A 15,059-nucleotide genomic window follows, 5' to 3' on the forward strand; every position below is an offset into this window, starting at 1 on the left:
CCTCAGAATCGTAAGGAGACATTTTGTTGAAATGTTGGCCAAGTGTTAATTGTTGGCGACTTGTTTCTGCACCAGGGGTACCAACCACCATCACTCTTTTAATGAAATTTTAACGTAATTGTATTATTGATAATGGATTTACCCTGTTTTAGGATAATGTATTATTTTACTGTATGCTTTTATAGTTTTAATTAACCAAATACAGTATGTTTTGACTTCACTTGACTGGCGTGGAGTAGAGTTAAGGGGAGTGTCATAGAGTGGTGTGGAGTGTCATGGAGGGAGTTAGAGTGTTGTAGAGTTCAGAGGTGTAGAGTGTCAGAGTGGAGTAGAGTGCCGGCGAGTGGCATAAAGTGTTGTGAAGTGGTGTAGAGTAGTTTAGATGCTGTTGCATAGAGTGGAATAGAGTGTTGTAGAGTAGAGTGGCGTAGAGCAGAGGAGATTGTCGTAGAGTGTGGTGGCATAGAGTGGAGTCATATAGGACAGTTGAATAACATAGAGTGGAGTTGAGTGTTGTAGAGCTGAGTGGCATAGAGTAGAGTGGAGTGGCATAGAGTGGAGTGGAGTAAAGTAGTGTTTCATAGCTTGGAGTGGGGTAAAGTGGCATGGAGGGGCATAGAGGGAGTCGCGTTTAGCACTGTAGAGTTGAGTAGTGCTGTAGAGTGGAAACAGCGTTTACAATGCTGTCATTACATCGTGTTCCACTTACAACGCAGTTGTTGTGAGAACGCGATACCTTTACTTCGGATTCTCATTAGATCGACTTGCTGTAGGGGCACTCTAACCTAAGGATCATTATAATTTACTGTTCCAACACCTTCCCTACTGTTGTGCATGCTGGAGTTGGAATAGTAAGTTATAATATTCCTAAGTCTAGTGCACCCCCTACAGCAAGTTGATCTAATGAATTGCGATGCAAAGGTATCGCGTTGTAACAACACAATGGTAATGGGCTCTAGAAACAAATGCCCGATGGTGTAGAAATAACCAGGGTGTCCTCCTTCTCCTATCTGTTGTTCCTTTTTGATGATCGGGTCTAGTAGCGCCCCATTAAGAAAGCCCAACAGGAATACACTGTCAGGAGCTGTAGCAGCATTATTTGACTTTGTCAAAAGATTGGAGGCTAAACCAGTACATGCCCTAGTGAAAGTCTACCAAGCAAAATGCATCTCCTTTGTCTGCTACTGGAGTGATATGTGAGGATTTATTGGGATGCTACAGACTTACAAATAGTGAAGAACACATTTCTGAAAAGACTGTTAACTGTCCCACAATCTGTTGTGTCCTACATAGTCCATGCATAGCTGGGATGGGGTATATCTCTGACCTGGTGGACCCGCAATTGTTATGATGAATCAGGATTGGGATCATCTTAGACCTAGAGCTGAAATTATAAAATACTTTGTCTCTGGATAGAGCCAACAGCATCGTGTGGCTAAGCTACATTAAAATCTTAGCAGAAAGTTGGCCATGCCAAAATATTTATGTCTCCAAAAGGGATTACAAGGAGAGATCTGAGCTGGGTAAAGAGACATTTTCTCCCTATTATGCATGAAGAGAGAGAAGCGAGAGAGCTTACTAAACCTTTAGTATGGGCCTATATATTTACCAAAATCCTGCCCCTCAGCTGAGCCCTACTTACTAGTGACTACAATACCTCACCATCGATTTCTTTTGACAGGGTTTAGGTTAAAGCAATACGAAGAAGATGATGGATGGAGCGCTGAAACTTTTAAGACATCCCCAGTCACAGATCTGGGTTGGATCCATCATCGTTCTTTAGCTCCCTTTGCCACACCAATTCAGATCCATCTATATGCAAATCAGTCTTGACCCTGTGCCGCATGGGAACAGTCCAGCCCGAACTGCCAAGCTAGGTCTTCCCTGAACCAGAAATAGGCATCCTGGGACCAGTTTCGGGGTAACACCTCTCATCAGCCAGGCTAGCTTGAATGGTAACACCCCTCATCAGCCAGGCTAGCTTGAATCTGTAACACCCCTCATCAGCCAGGCTACAGTGAATGGTAACCCCCCTCATCAGCCAGGCTAGCATGAATTGGTAACACCCCTCATCAGCCAGGCCAGCTTGAATGGTAACACCCCGCATGAGGCGAAGGGTCAAGACTGATTTGCATGTGGCTGGGTCTGAACTGGGGTGGCAAAGTGAGCTAAAGAACGATGATGGATTCAACCCAGATCTGTGACTGGGGGTGAGCATCTGAAAAGTTTCAGCGCTCTGTCCATTATCTCCTTGTGTTTGCAAGCTTTAGGTTAAACCTTAACATTGGTTACTTGCGGTACCTCAGGGGCGGCATAAAGTGGACGGGTTGGAACCTTGTACTTGTAACAATTTTTCCCCGTAAGATACGATGCATTTTATTATGTTCTTTGATCATTATTTTTTATTACACAAATGTTTTATACTGCCATTGTTAAAAGCTAAAGGTTTTCTGCAAGCAACACTGGCCCTAATTTACCTACAGATGTTACTGAGCCCCCTAGAGTGTTTTAATGTCACAAGTTTTCTAGTTAGTGCCCTCAGAATCGTAAGGAGACATTTTGTTGAAATGTTGGCCAAGTGTTAATTGTTGGCGACTTGTTTCTGCACCAGGGGTACCAACCACCATCACTCTTTTAATGAAATTTTAACGTAATTGTATTATTGATAATGGATTTACCCTGTTTTAGGATAATGTATTATTTTACTGTATGCTTTTATAGTTTTAATTAACCAAATACAGTATGTTTTGACTTCACTTGACTGGCGTGGAGTAGAGTTAAGGGGAGTGTCATAGAGTGGTGTGGAGTGTCATGGAGGGAGTTAGAGTGTTGTAGAGTTCAGAGGTGTAGAGTGTCAGAGTGGAGTAGAGTGCCGGCGAGTGGCATAAAGTGTTGTGAAGTGGTGTAGAGTAGTTTAGATGCTGTTGCATAGAGTGGGATAGAGTGTTGTAGAGTAGAGTGGCGTAGAGCAGAGGAGATTGTCGTAGAGTGTGGTGGCATAGAGTGGAGTCATATAGGACAGTTGAATAACATAGAGTGGAGTTGAGTGTTGTAGAGCTGAGTGGCATAGAGTAGAGTGGAGTGGCATAGAGTGGAGTGGAGTAAAGTAGTGTTTCATAGCTTGGAGTGGGGTAAAGTGGCATGGAGGGGCATAGAGGGAGTCGCGTTTAGCACTGTAGAGTTGAGTAGTGCTGTAGAGTGGAAACAGCGTTTACAATGCTGTCATTACATCGTGTTCCACTTACAACGCAGTTGTTGTGAGAACGCGATACCTTTACTTCGGATTCTCATTAGATCGACTTGCTGTAGGGGCGCTCTAACCTAAGGATCATTATAATTTACTGTTCCAACACCTTCCCTACTGTTGTGCATGCTGGAGTTGGAATAGTAAGTTATAATATTCCTAAGTCTAGCGCACCCCCTACAGCAAGTTGATCTAATGAATTGCGATGCAAAGGTATCGCGTTGTAACAACACAATGGTAATGGGCTCTAGAAACAAATGCCCGATGGTGTAGAAATAACCAGGGTGTCCTCCTTCTCCTATCTGTTGTTCCTTTTTGATGATCGGGTCTAGTAGCGCCCCATTAAGAAAGCCCAACAGGAATACACTGTCAGGAGCTGTAGCAGCATTATTTGACTTTGTCAAAAGATTGGAGGCTAAACCAGTACATGCCCTAGTGAAAGTCTACCAAGCAAAATGCATCTCCTTTGTCTGCTACTGGAGTGATATGTGAGGATTTATTGGGATGCTACAGACTTACAAATAGTGAAGAACACATTTCTGAAAAGACTGTTAACTGTCCCACAATCTTTTGTGTCCTACATAGTCCATGCATAGCTGGGATGGGGTATATCTCTGACCTGGTGGACCCGCAATTGTTATGATGAATCAGGATTGGGATCATCTTAGACCTAGAGCTGAAATTATAAAATACTTTGTCTCTGGATAGAGCCAACAGCATCGTGTGGCTAAGCTACATTAAAATCTTAGCAGAAAGTTGGCCATCCCAAAATATTTATGTCTCCAAAAGGGATTACAAGGAGAGATCTGAGCTGGGTAAAGAGACATTTTCTCCCTATTATGTATGAAGAGAGAGAAGCGAGAGAGCTTACTAAACCTTTAGTATGGGCCTATATATTTACCAAAATCCTGCCCCTCAGTTGAGCCCTACCTACCAGTGACTACAATACCTCACCATCGATTTCTTTTGACAGGGTTTAGGTTAAAGCAATACCAAGGAGATGATGGATGGAGCGCTGAAACTTTTAAGACATCCCCAGTCACAGATCTGGGTTGGATCCATCATCGTTATTTAGCTCCCTTTGCCACACCAATTCAGATCCATCTATATGCAAATCAGTCTTGACCCTGTGCCGCATGGGAACAGTCCAGCCCGAACTGCCAAGCTAGGTCTTCCCTGAACCAGAAATAGGCATCCTGGGACCGGTTTCAGGGTAACACCTCTCATCAGCCAGGCTAGCTTGAATGGTAACACCCCGCATCAGCCAGGCTAGCTTGAATCTGTAACACCCCTCATCAGCCAGGCTACAGTGAATGGTAACCCCCCTCATCAGTCAGGCTAGCATGAATTGGTATCACCCCTCATCAGCCAGGCCAGCTTGAATGGTAACACCCCGCATGAGGCGAAGGGTCAAGACTGATTTGCATGTGGCTGGGTCTGAACTGGGGTAGCAAAGTGAGCTAAAGAACGATGATGGATTCAACCCAGATCTGTGACTGGGGGTGAGCATCTGAAAAGTTTCAGCGCTCTGTCCATTATCTCCTTGTGTTTGCAAGCTTTAGGTTAAACCTTAACATTGGTTACTTGCGGTACCTCAGGGGCGGCATAAAGTGGACGGGTTGGAACCTTGTACTTGTAACAATTTTTCCCCGTAAGATACGATGCATTTTATTATGTTCTTTGATCATTATTTTTTATTACACAAATGTTTTATACTGCCATTGTTAAAAGCTAAAGGTTTTCTGCAAGCAACACTGGCCCTAATTTACCTACAGATGTTACTGAGCCCCCTAGAGTGTTTTAATGTCACAAGTTTTCTAGTTAGTGCCCTCAGAATCGTAAGGAGACATTTTGTTGAAATGTTGGCCAAGTGTTAATTGTTGGCGACTTGTTTCTGCACCAGGGGTACCAACCACCATCACTCTTTTAATGAAATTTTAACGTAATTGTATTATTGATAATGGATTTACCCTGTTTTAGGATAATGTATTATTTTACTGTATGCTTTTATAGTTTTAATTAACCAAATACAGTATGTTTTGACTTCACTTGACTGGCGTGGAGTAGAGTTAAGGGGAGTGTCATAGAGTGGTGTGGAGTGTCATGGAGGGAGTTAGAGTGTTGTAGAGTTCAGAGGTGTAGAGTGTCAGAGTGGAGTAGAGTGCCGGCGAGTGGCATAAAGTGTTGTGAAGTGGTGTAGAGTAGTTTAGATGCTGTTGCATAGAGTGGAATAGAGTGTTGTAGAGTAGAGTGGCGTAGAGCAGAGGAGATTGTCGTAGAGTGTGGTGGCATAGAGTGGAGTCATATAGGACAGTTGAATAACATAGAGTGGAGTTGAGTGTTGTAGAGCTGAGTGGCATAGAGTAGAGTGGAGTGGCATAGAGTGGAGTGGAGTAAAGTAGTGTTTCATAGCTTGGAGTGGGGTAAAGTGGCATGGAGGGGCATAGAGGGAGTCGCGTTTAGCACTGTAGAGTTGAGTAGTGCTGTAGAGTGGAAACAGCGTTTACAATGCTGTCATTACATCGTGTTCCACTTACAACGCAGTTGTTGTGAGAACGCGATACCTTTACTTCGGATTCTCATTAGATCGACTTGCTGTAGGGGCACTCTAACCTAAGGATCATTATAATTTACTGTTCCAACACCTTCCCTACTGTTGTGCATGCTGGAGTTGGAATAGTAAGTTATAATATTCCTAAGTCTAGTGCACCCCCTACAGCAAGTTGATCTAATGAATTGCGATGCAAAGGTATCGCGTTGTAACAACACAATGGTAATGGGCTCTAGAAACAAATGCCCGATGGTGTAGAAATAACCAGGGTGTCCTCCTTCTCCTATCTGTTGTTCCTTTTTGATGATCGGGTCTAGTAGCGCCCCATTAAGAAAGCCCAACAGGAATACACTGTCAGGAGCTGTAGCAGCATTATTTGACTTTGTCAAAAGATTGGAGGCTAAACCAGTACATGCCCTAGTGAAAGTCTACCAAGCAAAATGCATCTCCTTTGTCTGCTACTGGAGTGATATGTGAGGATTTATTGGGATGCTACAGACTTACAAATAGTGAAGAACACATTTCTGAAAAGACTGTTAACTGTCCCACAATCTGTTGTGTCCTACATAGTCCATGCATAGCTGGGATGGGGTATATCTCTGACCTGGTGGACCCGCAATTGTTATGATGAATCAGGATTGGGATCATCTTAGACCTAGAGCTGAAATTATAAAATACTTTGTCTCTGGATAGAGCCAACAGCATCGTGTGGCTAAGCTACATTAAAATCTTAGCAGAAAGTTGGCCATGCCAAAATATTTATGTCTCCAAAAGGGATTACAAGGAGAGATCTGAGCTGGGTAAAGAGACATTTTCTCCCTATTATGCATGAAGAGAGAGAAGCGAGAGAGCTTACTAAACCTTTAGTATGGGCCTATATATTTACCAAAATCCTGCCCCTCAGCTGAGCCCTACTTACTAGTGACTACAATACCTCACCATCGATTTCTTTTGACAGGGTTTAGGTTAAAGCAATACGAAGAAGATGATGGATGGAGCGCTGAAACTTTTAAGACATCCCCAGTCACAGATCTGGGTTGGATCCATCATCGTTCTTTAGCTCCCTTTGCCACACCAATTCAGATCCATCTATATGCAAATCAGTCTTGACCCTGTGCCGCATGGGAACAGTCCAGCCCGAACTGCCAAGCTAGGTCTTCCCTGAACCAGAAATAGGCATCCTGGGACCAGTTTCGGGGTAACACCTCTCATCAGCCAGGCTAGCTTGAATGGTAACACCCCTCATCAGCCAGGCTAGCTTGAATCTGTAACACCCCTCATCAGCCAGGCTACAGTGAATGGTAACCCCCCTCATCAGCCAGGCTAGCATGAATTGGTAACACCCCTCATCAGCCAGGCCAGCTTGAATGGTAACACCCCGCATGAGGCGAAGGGTCAAGACTGATTTGCATGTGGCTGGGTCTGAACTGGGGTGGCAAAGTGAGCTAAAGAACGATGATGGATTCAACCCAGATCTGTGACTGGGGGTGAGCATCTGAAAAGTTTCAGCGCTCTGTCCATTATCTCCTTGTGTTTGCAAGCTTTAGGTTAAACCTTAACATTGGTTACTTGCGGTACCTCAGGGGCGGCATAAAGTGGACGGGTTGGAACCTTGTACTTGTAACAATTTTTCCCCGTAAGATACGATGCATTTTATTATGTTCTTTGATCATTATTTTTTATTACACAAATGTTTTATACTGCCATTGTTAAAAGCTAAAGGTTTTCTGCAAGCAACACTGGCCCTAATTTACCTACAGATGTTACTGAGCCCCCTAGAGTGTTTTAATGTCACAAGTTTTCTAGTTAGTGCCCTCAGAATCGTAAGGAGACATTTTGTTGAAATGTTGGCCAAGTGTTAATTGTTGGCGACTTGTTTCTGCACCAGGGGTACCAACCACCATCACTCTTTTAATGAAATTTTAACGTAATTGTATTATTGATAATGGATTTACCCTGTTTTAGGATAATGTATTATTTTACTGTATGCTTTTATAGTTTTAATTAACCAAATACAGTATGTTTTGACTTCACTTGACTGGCGTGGAGTAGAGTTAAGGGGAGTGTCATAGAGTGGTGTGGAGTGTCATGGAGGGAGTTAGAGTGTTGTAGAGTTCAGAGGTGTAGAGTGTCAGAGTGGAGTAGAGTGCCGGCGAGTGGCATAAAGTGTTGTGAAGTGGTGTAGAGTAGTTTAGATGCTGTTGCATAGAGTGGGATAGAGTGTTGTAGAGTAGAGTGGCGTAGAGCAGAGGAGATTGTCGTAGAGTGTGGTGGCATAGAGTGGAGTCATATAGGACAGTTGAATAACATAGAGTGGAGTTGAGTGTTGTAGAGCTGAGTGGCATAGAGTAGAGTGGAGTGGCATAGAGTGGAGTGGAGTAAAGTAGTGTTTCATAGCTTGGAGTGGGGTAAAGTGGCATGGAGGGGCATAGAGGGAGTCGCGTTTAGCACTGTAGAGTTGAGTAGTGCTGTAGAGTGGAAACAGCGTTTACAATGCTGTCATTACATCGTGTTCCACTTACAACGCAGTTGTTGTGAGAACGCGATACCTTTACTTCGGATTCTCATTAGATCGACTTGCTGTAGGGGCGCTCTAACCTAAGGATCATTATAATTTACTGTTCCAACACCTTCCCTACTGTTGTGCATGCTGGAGTTGGAATAGTAAGTTATAATATTCCTAAGTCTAGCGCACCCCCTACAGCAAGTTGATCTAATGAATTGCGATGCAAAGGTATCGCGTTGTAACAACACAATGGTAATGGGCTCTAGAAACAAATGCCCGATGGTGTAGAAATAACCAGGGTGTCCTCCTTCTCCTATCTGTTGTTCCTTTTTGATGATCGGGTCTAGTAGCGCCCCATTAAGAAAGCCCAACAGGAATACACTGTCAGGAGCTGTAGCAGCATTATTTGACTTTGTCAAAAGATTGGAGGCTAAACCAGTACATGCCCTAGTGAAAGTCTACCAAGCAAAATGCATCTCCTTTGTCTGCTACTGGAGTGATATGTGAGGATTTATTGGGATGCTACAGACTTACAAATAGTGAAGAACACATTTCTGAAAAGACTGTTAACTGTCCCACAATCTTTTGTGTCCTACATAGTCCATGCATAGCTGGGATGGGGTATATCTCTGACCTGGTGGACCCGCAATTGTTATGATGAATCAGGATTGGGATCATCTTAGACCTAGAGCTGAAATTATAAAATACTTTGTCTCTGGATAGAGCCAACAGCATCGTGTGGCTAAGCTACATTAAAATCTTAGCAGAAAGTTGGCCATCCCAAAATATTTATGTCTCCAAAAGGGATTACAAGGAGAGATCTGAGCTGGGTAAAGAGACATTTTCTCCCTATTATGTATGAAGAGAGAGAAGCGAGAGAGCTTACTAAACCTTTAGTATGGGCCTATATATTTACCAAAATCCTGCCCCTCAGTTGAGCCCTACCTACCAGTGACTACAATACCTCACCATCGATTTCTTTTGACAGGGTTTAGGTTAAAGCAATACCAAGGAGATGATGGATGGAGCGCTGAAACTTTTAAGACATCCCCAGTCACAGATCTGGGTTGGATCCATCATCGTTATTTAGCTCCCTTTGCCACACCAATTCAGATCCATCTATATGCAAATCAGTCTTGACCCTGTGCCGCATGGGAACAGTCCAGCCCGAACTGCCAAGCTAGGTCTTCCCTGAACCAGAAATAGGCATCCTGGGACCGGTTTCAGGGTAACACCTCTCATCAGCCAGGCTAGCTTGAATGGTAACACCCCGCATCAGCCAGGCTAGCTTGAATCTGTAACACCCCTCATCAGCCAGGCTACAGTGAATGGTAACCCCCCTCATCAGTCAGGCTAGCATGAATTGGTATCACCCCTCATCAGCCAGGCCAGCTTGAATGGTAACACCCCGCATGAGGCGAAGGGTCAAGACTGATTTGCATGTGGCTGGGTCTGAACTGGGGTAGCAAAGTGAGCTAAAGAACGATGATGGATTCAACCCAGATCTGTGACTGGGGGTGAGCATCTGAAAAGTTTCAGCGCTCTGTCCATTATCTCCTTGTGTTTGCAAGCTTTAGGTTAAACCTTAACATTGGTTACTTGCGGTACCTCAGGGGCGGCATAAAGTGAACGGGTTGGAACCTTGTACTTGTAACAATCTTTCCCCGTAAGATACGATGCATTTTATTATGTTCTTTGATCATTATTTTTTATTACACAAATGTTTTATACTGCCATTGTTAAAAGCTAAAGGTTTTCTGCAAGCAACACTGGCCCTAATGTACCTACAGATGTTACTGAGCCCCCTAGAGTGTTTTAATGTCACAAGTTTTCTAGTTAGTGCCCTCAGAATCGTAAGGAGACATTTTGTTGAAATGTTGGCCAAGTGTTAATTGTTGGCGACTTGTTTCTGCACCAGGGGTACCAATCACCATCACTCTTTTAATGAAATGTTAACGTAATTGTATTATTGATAATGGATTTACCCTGTTTTAGGATAATGTATTATTTTACTGTATGCTTTTATAGTTTTAATTAACCAAATACAGTATGTTTTGACTTCACTTGACTGGCGTGGAGTAGAGTTAAGGGGAGTGTCATAGAGTGGTGTGGAGTGTCATGGAGGGAGTTAGAGTGTTGTAGAGTTCAGAGGTGTAGAGTGTCAGAGTGGAGTAGAGTGCCAGCGAGTGGCATAAAGTGTTGTGAAGTGGTGTAGAGTAGTTTAGATGCTGTTGCATAGAGTGGAGTAGAGTGTTGTAGAGTAGAGTGGCGTAGATCAGAGGAGATTGTCGTAGAGTGTGGTGGCATAGAGTGGAGTCATATAGGACAGTTGAATAACATAGAGTGGAGTTGAGTGTTGTAGAGCTGAGTGGCATAGAGTAGAGTGGAGTGGCATAGAGTGGAGTGGAGTAAAGTAGTGTTTCATAGCTTGGAGTGGGGTAAAGTGGCATGGAGGGGCATAGAGGGAGTCGCGTTGAGCACTGTAGAGTTGAGTAGTGCTGTAGAGTGGAAACAGCGTTTACAATGCTGTCATTACATCGTGTTCCACTTACAACGCAGTTGTTGTGAGAACGCGATACCTTTACTTCGGATTCTCATTAGATCGACTTGCTGTAGGGGCGCTCTAACCTAAGGATCATTATAATTTACTGTTCCAACACCTTCCCTACTGTTGTGCATGCTGGAGTTGGAATAGTAAGTTATAATATTCCTAAGTCCAGCGCACCCCCTACAGCAAGTTGATCTAATGAATTGCGATGCAAAGGTATCGCGTTGTAACAACACAATGGTAATGGGCTCTAGAAACAAATGCCCGATGGTGTAGAAATAACCAGGGTGTCCTCCTTCTCCTATCTGTTGTTCCTTTTTGATGATCGGGTCTAGTAGCGCCCCATTAAGAAAGCCCAACAGGAATACACTGTCAAGAGCTGTAGCTGCATTATTTGACTTTTATTAAAAGATTGGAGGCTAAACCAGTACATGCCCTAGTGAAAGTTTACCAAGCGAAATGCATCTCCTTTGTCTGCTACTGGAGTGATATGTGAGGATTTATTGGGATGCTACAGACTTACAAATAGTGAAGAACACATTTCTGAAAAGACTGTTAACTGTCCCACAATCTGTTGTGTCCTACATAGTCCATGCATAGCTGGGATGGGGTATATCTCTGACCTGGTGGACCCGCAATTGTTATGATGAATCAGGATTGGGATCATCTTAGACCTAGAGCTGAAATTATAAAATACTTTGTCTCTGGATAGAGCCAACAGCATCGTGTGGCTAAGCTACATTAAAATCTTAGCAGAAAGTTGGCCATGCCAAAATATTTATGTCTCCCAAAGGGATTACAAGGAGAGATCTGAGCTGGGTAAAGAGACATTTTCTCCCTATTATGCATGAAGAGAGAGAAGCGAGAGAGCTTACTAAACCTTTAGTATGGGCCTATATATTTACCAAAATCCTGCCCCTCAGTTGAGCCCTACTTACTAGTGACTACAATACCTCACCATCGATTTCTTTTGACAGGGTTTAGGTTAAAGCAATACGAAGAAGATGATGGATGGAGCGCTGAAACTTTTAAGACATCCCCAGTCACAGATCTGGGTTGGATCCATCATCGTTCTTTAGCTCCCTTTGCCACACCAATTCAGATCCATCTATATGCAAATCAGTCTTGACCCTGTGCCGCATGGGAACAGTCCAGCCCGAACTGCCAAGCTAGGTCTTCCCTGAACCAGAAATAGGCATTCTGGGACCGGTTTCGGGGTAACACCTCTCATCAGCCAGGCTAGCTTGAATGGTAACACCCCGCATCAGCCAGGCTAGCTTTAATCGGTAACACCCCTCATCAGCCAGGCTACAGTGAATGGTAACCCCCCTCATCAGCCAGGCTAGCATGAATTGGTAACACCCCTCATCAGCCAGGCCAGCTTGAATGGTAACACCCCGCATGAGGCGAAGGGTCAAGACTGATTTGCATGTGGCTGGGTCTGAACTGGGGTGGCAAAGTGAGCTAAAGAACGATGATGGATTCAACCCAGATCTGTGACTGGGGGTGAGCATCTGAAAAGTTTCAGCGCTCTGTCCATCATCTCCTTGTGTTTGCAAGCTTTAGGTTAAACCTTTACATTGGTTACTTGCGGTACCTCAGGGGAGGCATAAAGTGGACGGGTTGGAACCTTGTACTTGTAACAATTTTTCCCCGAAAGATACGATGCATTTTATTATGTTCTTTGATCATTCTTTTTTATTACACAAATGTTTTATACTGCCATTGTTAAAAGCTAAAGGTTTTCTGCTAGCAACACTGGCCCTATTTTACCTACAGATGTTACTGAGCCCCCTAGAGTGTTTTAATGTCACAAGTTTTCTAGTTAGTGCCCTCAGAATCGTAAGGAGACATTTTGTTGAAATGTTGGCCAAGTGTTAATTGTTGGCGACTAGTTTCTGCACCAGGGGTACCAATCACCATCACTCTTTTAATGAAATTTTAACGTAATTGTATTATTGATAATTGATTTACCCTGTTTTAGGATAATGTATTATTTTACTGTATGCTTTTATAGTTTTAAATAACCAAATACAGTATGTTTTGACTTCACTTGACTGGCGTGGAGTAGAGTTAAGGGGAGTGTCATAGAGTGGTGTGGAGTGTCATGGAGGGAGTTAGAGTGTTGTAGAGTTCAGAGGTGTAGAGTGTCAGAGTAGAGTGGTGTGGCATAGAGTGGAGTGGAGTAAAGTAGTGTTTCATAGCTTGGAGTGGGGTAAAGTGGCATGGAGTGGCACAGAGGGAGTCGCGTAGAGCACTGTAAAGTTGAGTAGTGTTGTAGAGTGGAAACAGCGTTTACAATGCTGTCATTACATCATGTTCCACTTACAACGCAGTCGTTGTGAGAACGCGATACCTTTACTTCGGATTCTCATTAGATCGACTTGCTGTAGGGGCGCTCTAACCTAAGGATTATTATAATTTACTGTTCCAACACCTTCCCTACTGTTGTGCATGCTGGAGTTGGAATAGTAAATTATAATATTCCTAAGTCCAGCGAACCCCCTACAGCAAGTTGATCTAATGAATTGCGATGCAAAGGTATCGCGTTGTAACAACACAATGGTAATGGGCCCTAGAAACAAATGCCCGATGGTGTAGAAATAACCAGGGTGTCCTCCTTCTCCTATCTGTTGTTCCTTTTTGAAGGTTTGGGTCTAGCAGGGCCCCATTAAGAAAGCCCAACAGGAATACACTGTCAAGAGCTCTAGCTGCATTATTTGACTTTGTTAAAAGATTGGAGGCTAAACCAGTACATGCCCTAGTGAAAGTTTACCAAGCGAAATGCATCTCCTTTGTCTGCTACTGGAGTGATATGTGAGGATTTATTGGGATGCTACAGACTTACAAATAGTGAAGAACACATTTCGGAAAAGACTGTTAACTGTCCCACAATCTGTTGCATCCTACATAGTCCATGCATAGCTGGGATGGGGTATATCTCTGACCTGGTGGACCCGCAATTGTTATGATGAATCAGGATTGGGATCATCTTAGACGTAGAGCTGAAATTATAAAATACTTTGTCTCTGGATAGAGCCAACAGCATCGTGTGGCTAAGCTACATTAAAATCTTAGCAGAAAGTTGGCCATCCCAAATTATTTATGTCTCCAAAAGGGATTACAAGGAGAGATCTGAGCTGGGTAAAGTGACGTTTTCTCTCTATTATGTATGAAGAGAGAGAAGCGAGAGAGCTTACTAAACCTTTAGTATGGGCCTATATTTTACTAAAACCCTGCCCCTCAGTTGAGCCCTACTTACTAGTGACTACAATACCTCACCATCGATTTCTTTTGACAGGGTTTAGGTTAAAGCAAGCACAAGGAGATGATGGATGGAGCGCTGAAACTTTTAAGACGCCCCCAGTCACAGATCTGGGTTGGATCCATTATCGTTCTTTAGCTCCCTTTGCCACACCAATTCAGATCCATCTATATGCAAATCAGTCTTGACCCTATGCCTCATGGGAACAGTCCAGCCCGAACTGCCAAGCTAGGTCTTCCCTGAACCAGAAATAGGCATCCTGGGACCGGTTTCGGGGTAACACCTCTCATCAGCCAGGCTAGCTTGAATGGTAACACCCCTCATCAGCCAGGCTAGCTTGAATCTGTAACACCCCTCATCAGCCAGGCTACAGTGAATGGCAACCCCCCTCATCAGCCAGGCTAGCATGAATTGGTAACACCCCTCATCAGCCAGGCCAGCTTGAATGGTAACACCACGCATGAGGCAAAGGGTCAAGACTGATTTGCATGTGGCTGGGTCTGAACTGGGGTGGCAAAGTGAGCAAAAGAACGATGATGGATTCAACCCAGATCTGTGACTGGGGGTGAGCATCTGAAAAGTTTCAGCGCTCTGTCCATCATCTCCTTGTGATTGCAAGCTTTAGGTTAAACCTTTACATTGGTTACTTGCGGTACCTCAGGGGCGGCATAAAGTGGATGGGTAGGACCCTTGTACTTGTAACAATTTTTCCCCGTAAGATACGATGCATTTTATTATGTTCTTTGATCATTATTTTTTATTACACAAATGTTTTATACTGCCATTGTTAAAAGCTAAAGGTTTTCTGCAAGCAACACAGGCCCTAATTTACCTACAGATGTTACTGAGCCCCCTAGAGTGTTTTAATGTCACAAGTTTTCTAGTTAGTGCCCTCAGAATCGTAAGGAGACATTTTGTTGAAATATTGGCCAAGTGTTAATTGTT

Source organism: Triturus cristatus, chromosome 7 (genome assembly GCF_964204655.1).
Source record: "Triturus cristatus chromosome 7, aTriCri1.1, whole genome shotgun sequence".
Lineage (NCBI taxonomy): Eukaryota > Metazoa > Chordata > Amphibia > Caudata > Salamandridae > Triturus > Triturus cristatus.